Below are 6,000 nucleotides of genomic sequence, written 5' to 3'. Positions count from 1 at the left end.
AAATGAGAATGATCAAAATAATATTTTATAGGGCTGTTGAAAAGATTAAATAAATTAATGTTTGGAAAGTGCCAGAACAGTGCCTGCGACATAGTAAATGTTAAAGTGCAAGTGTTCGTCACTCAGTTGTGCTTGACTCTTTGCGACCCTATGGACGGTAGCCCACCAGGCTCCTCTGTCCATGAAATTCTCTAGCCAAGAATACTGGAGTGGGTTGCCATTCCCTCTTCCAGGGGATCTTCCCAACCCAGGCATCAAACCTAGGTCTCCTGCTTTGGAGGCAAATTCTTTACTCTCTGAGCCACCAGGGTTGTGTCAGCTAATGTGATCAGGCTTCCATAGTGGCTCAAATGGTAAAAAACCTGCCTGCAATGCAGGGGACTCGGGTCCCATCCCTGGGTCAGGAAGGTGTCTGGAGGAAGAAATGGCAACCCACTCCAGTATTCTTGCCTAGAGAATTCCATGGACAGAGGAGTCTGGTGGGCTACAGTCTACGGTGTTGCAAAGAGTTGGACATTACTAAGCAACTAACATGCATAGTGTGACTGTTGATAATGCAAAGTGCTATAGGCTTTGAAGAGGGAGGCACAGGGTGTCATGGGCACATATACCTGCTGGAGGAGGACAGGGAAAGCTTCTTGTGGAAAATGAAGGTTTCCAAGGGGGAGGAAGCATGCTGTCAAGACAAGACTAGGATATAAGGGAAAGAGAGGCCTCTTCAATTCGGCCTTTGTTATGTATCAAATTTGTGGCTTTGGATGTTATTTCACCTTCTCTGTGAAATGGGTATTTTCTCACAGGAGTACTGTGAAGACCAAGTAAATGACATTTATGAGGCTTCTGGCACATGGTGGGTGCTGGACAAAGGACACTAGTCACTAGGGCCATAGGGAACTCGTTGTGATGGAGGCTGAGATGTACAGAGTCCTGCCGGCCTTCTTGGGGATTGGCTCTGCAGAAGGAAACTACCTATTCCAGGGTCACACCTCTTTTCAGGGGCAGCCTGCATCCAATGACTGATGACCTGGGGGGCATAAAGGCCCAGCCCCTCTCTGGATTGGGAGGAGGCTCAGAAAGCCCTCCCACTCCAGAGCTCCCCATGTGGTCACCTGAGGTCTTTATTGGGCCTGAGTTACAGCTCAGTGTCTGCCTCTGCCCTTTCCTGCTTCCTTCATCTCTGTGTTTGTCAGCTTAGGCTTCTATAATGGCATACCGCAGATTGGGTGGTTTAAACAACATAAATTTGTTATCTCATAGTCCTAGAGGCAGGAAGTCCAAGATCAAGGTCCTGGCTGGTTTGGGTTTCTGGTTCTGGGTTCTCTTTTCTTGGCTTACAGACAGCCCCCTACTCACTGTATCCTCACTTGGTCTTTCCTCTGTGCTTATGCAGAGAGAGAGCGAGAGAGTGCTCTAGTTTCTCCCTTTTCTCATGAGAATACCAGTCCTATCAAATCTGAGTCCCACTTATGACTTTGCATGTGCTATGCTCTGCTAAGTCACTTTAGTCATATCCAACTCTTTGCCACCCTATGGACTATAACGCACCAGGCTCCTCTCTCCATGGGATTCTCCAGGCAAGAATACTGGAGCGGGTAGCCATTCGCTTCTCCAGGGGACCTTCCTGACCCAGGGAACCCAGTGTCCTGCATTGCAGGCAGATTCTTTACCACTGAGCTACCTGGGAAGCCCTTTTATGACTTTATTTAACCTTAATTATCTCCTTAAAGGCCCTATCTCCAAATACAGTCACACTCGGGTAGAGCTTTATCACATGAACTTTGGAGGGACATAGTTCAGTCCATAACATCTCCCTTTCACACAAGTGGGTCCTAAACTCACTCCATGGTGACCCCCTCTCTGTCTCAGTGTCTGCTTTCCCAGAACCCAAGCTGTGAACACACTTCTTAATCATCTTAGTACACATAGTATCTGGAACATAGTAGTTACTCAGTTAATATTTATGGAATGAATTGATATTTGCACATGAATTATAGTGTGAAGGATTACTCAGCACCAGTACTTGTTAATGGTCAATGAGAATAAAAACCCAGCTGTTCCCTTATCAGTTTCTATTCTGAGACTCATGTGTACAAATACCACACACTTCAGCCCAGTGATCCTGTGGTCAAATAGCCATTACTTAGTGAGTTAGAACAGGGGTCTTCAGACTAGTCTAGTTCCCAGTTAGGAACATCTGAAGGGAATAATGGAGAAAGAAACTGGAAATTTCTTTTATTGACTGCTTTTTGTAAATCAGGGCAGTGCCAAAAGCCTGGTTGGAGCATGTTTTCTCACATGTCTCACAACTATAAAGTAGGAACCTTTGTTAATTCTATTTGGCAGATAGAGAAACTGGGGCTTTATTGCCAAGGTCACACAGCTAGGCAGGCATAGTCGAGAAGCAACCCTTGCCCAGTATGAACATCCCTGAAAAGAAGTTAGGACTCCCTGATGGCACTCCCTTTCATCAGAGGCATCTGCTCCTGTCACCTCCTGCCTCTCCAGGTTGATAGTGACAGGCCTTCCCACCCCTTCCCTCCCCATTGGCTCAGCATAGGCCTCATCCCAGCTGCTGTTTCCCAGAGGCCTTTGCAAGGCTGAGGCATCAGACCTCTAGGGGTAAGCCTGACACTGGAAGTTAATGATTATCGGTTGAAACAAAACACTTGTTTACATGTTGCCATCATTAGAGGTTTCAGCCCTACCTCTGCTGGGCCTCTTGCCAGATGTTTGGAGGGGGTTTTCACAAGCTGTGCAGTTTACTAAATACAAAAGCTCTCATATTAAGGCATTTTAGTATTAGGCAGTGCAATTCTGATAATGAGTAATTGAATTTCTTTATCTGGAGCAAAGGGACCAAGATATTCTCAGAGTTTGCTCAGCTGGGACTCACAGATGATTGCTGGAGACATGGGGATTCCCTTCTTGAACCCCCGCTGAGGAGAGCAGGATAGTTTAATGATCCTTTGAGCCTTGTGTCTGGCTCCTGGTGGATGATGAAGCAACTCTGCTTGGGGAAATCATGGGGAGACCTCAGAGGAAAATAGCATATGTATTTGATGTTGAAGGATAATTTTTTTTTTCTAGGTAGAAAGAAGGGATGTGAAAGAACATTCCAGAGGAGAGAATAGCACATCCAAAGGCACTGAGGTTTGGAGGTCTTTTTGAGGACAGAAAGCAGCTCCTAAAACACTAAGCTCTGGCCTGGCTGGTTCCAGTCCAGACCAGTTGTTCTTGGCCCTACTTGAGTATTAGAATCATCTGAGGAGCTTTACAAATTACCCAGTCCTCCTTTCCAGAAAGTAAAAGTCACTCAGCCATGTCCGACTCTTTGCCACCCCAAGGACTATACAGTCCATGGAATTCTCCAGGCCAGAATACTGAAGTGGGTAGCCATTCCCTTCTCCAGGGGATCTTCCAAATGCAGGGATCGAACCCAGGTCTCCTGCATTGCAGGCAGCTTCTTCACCAGCTGAGCCACCAGGGAAGCTCAAGAATACTGGAGTGGGTAGCCTGTTCCTTCTCCAGGGGATCTTCCCAACCCAGGAATCGAACCAGGGTCTCCTGCATTGTAGGTGTATTCTTTACCCGCTGAGCTACCAGGGAAGCCCCGAAAGTTAAGGCCTCGGATCCTAATGTAAATAGTCTGGGATGGGATTCTGAGCATCCGTATGTTTGCAAAGTTCTCCAGATTATTCTAACCAAAGTAGAGAGAGAGCCTCCCTCCCCATGGCCTCTCACTGTCCCAGCTTGTGGGGAAACTTTGGTCAACTTTTCAAACGTGTTGCTCGTGTGCCTGGTGTGAGATGTGGCTTCCTGAGTGCTCAGCCTTGAGGGCAAACATTTCCCTTTGGGCTAGAAAGACATGCCAGGCACCCTCTTTCCTGTCAGAGTCTGTTAGGGAGAGAATAATGTACAGGAAGAGCTTAATGTTGACCAGACCTGCACACATCAATCATGTAGATAAACAAATACCAATCGGACCCCTGTGCCTTTACCTACAACTCTCCAACTGCTGACTTTTTCTGGATGAAGGAAAAAAAAGGTAAATTATTCAAGGTTGGGGAGAGCAAGTTTTGTAACTGAATTGTAAGACGGCTGAATAAGGAACTATAGTAGCCTATACATATTTTATCCCTATTTTTTTCACTCCCTTGCAGAAGTAGATTTCAGTTTTCGTTTCTCCCAAGCAGGACTGCTCACTTTGACATTCCCTGGGTGTCTGTAGTACTAGGCAATAATTAAATATCAGGTGCATAAGTTGCTCTTTAATTTGACATGTGTGCTCCAGGCAATAATGGCACGCAGTGCCATGTGGGAGTGTAATTGCTAAGGAATAAAATCTTGTAGCGAGTGAGATCATTGTATCAGGTATGGTGTGACAGCTCATTTGATCATTATGCCCAGGCTAAAGAGTTTGCCTAATTAGTTTCCATTAAAACTCACCCTTTAATCAAGAGTTATTCTTGCATAAAGAATGTCACTCGGTCCAGATGAATGAACAATGGTTTCCCCTTGAGATTGGACTCTCGGCTGCACTGGGATGCCATATGGCTTCTCAAACAATCCACACCCAGCCCTCAGCTGGGATGCCCTAGCTGTAATGGCTGGTATGAATGGAGAAGAGGAAAGGCATTGGGAGGAGAGAATTGGATACTGCCAGCTCTTCTGGGTGGGGCTTAGGGTCTAAGGGAAGCCTCCTGCCAGTCACAGACACCTGCATTTCCAGAATCGTCCTTTTGCAGAGGGAATGGGGACCACAGAGGTGAGTGACTTGGTCACAGTCACACAGCAAGTTGTGGCACAGATCAGACTGGGACCTAATTCTTCTGATTTGTAACCCAAAGCTCTTTCTTTCCCAGCAAATGGTGACTTCAGTTCTCAAGCTTCTTAGGAACAAGGACATGGACCTTTTTCTCCTGACCCACTCTGAATACTGGGCTTTGAGAAAGCAAGAATGAGAGTGAATATTGGGTACACCAGCACCGTCTTGTTTAATCTTCATCTCCTTGGCTTTGGAACCAGCCTCCCCTCGATTTGAATCCCAGTTTTGCCTCTTAGCTGAATGATCTTGAGCAAGTCACTTAACTTCTCTCAGATTTGGTTTCTTTATCTACAAGCTAAAAGTAATATTATTTTCCTTCTGGATAAAAGGATATGTTTCTTGGTAACTGGCATTCAGAGATACATCTCCCCAGTTTGGGTTTCCCAAGCAACCCTGGTGTTCTTGTATTCCTGGATCCCAGAATTGGATGTCACTTAGAAGAAGTCAGACTTTTGACAATATGCATCTGAGGATGGTTATTTTCACTTCCCAGGTTTACTGGTGCAGTGGTAAAGAATCTGCCTGACAGTGCAAGAGATGAAGGAGATGTGTGTTCGATCCCTAGGTCAGGAAGATCCACTGAAATTGGAAATGGCAACCCACTCCAGTTTTCTTGCCTGGAAAATTCCACGGACAGAGGAGCCTGGCGGGCTACAGTCCACGGGGTCACAAAGTACTGCGCTGAGTGCTGCACTGCACTCACATCCCAGTCAGAGTTATCTGGTGTGCTGGCAGTGTCTGGCTGGCGGAAAATGCTACAACTGAACTGAGATCTGACTAACAGAAAGCAACAAGCCAGAGTGACTGTGGGCCTTTCAGTTTTCCTCACTTGGCTAGTGATGTCTTACTCCAGTAAAGTGTTTCTGTCCTGAGGAAATGTTTGCCGAGGTTACCAGTGGCATTATTGTTGCAACTCCATCCACTTCCATCCACCTCCATATGCTGGGAATATCTGAATTTGTATTAACTGTCTTGATCTTCTTACTTTTAACCCTGAACTACTAATTGTCAACTGGACACTCGGAAACTTCAGAACAACGCACCTAATCTTGGATGCACAACTCCCCTACTTCCCAAATTCATCTGTTTAAAAAAATTCTAATTGACTTTGCAGAACACTGAGACATCCAAGCTACAAGCAAACTCAGAGCCACCGCTGAGTGTGAGGCAGTGAA

The sequence above is a fragment of the Bos grunniens genome, chromosome 15, assembly GCF_055505025.1.
Source record: "Bos grunniens cultivar Pamir isolate PY7600 chromosome 15, Bosgru_T2T1.0, whole genome shotgun sequence".
Lineage (NCBI taxonomy): Eukaryota > Metazoa > Chordata > Mammalia > Artiodactyla > Bovidae > Bos > Bos grunniens.
This window is presented reverse-complemented; position numbering follows the sequence as displayed.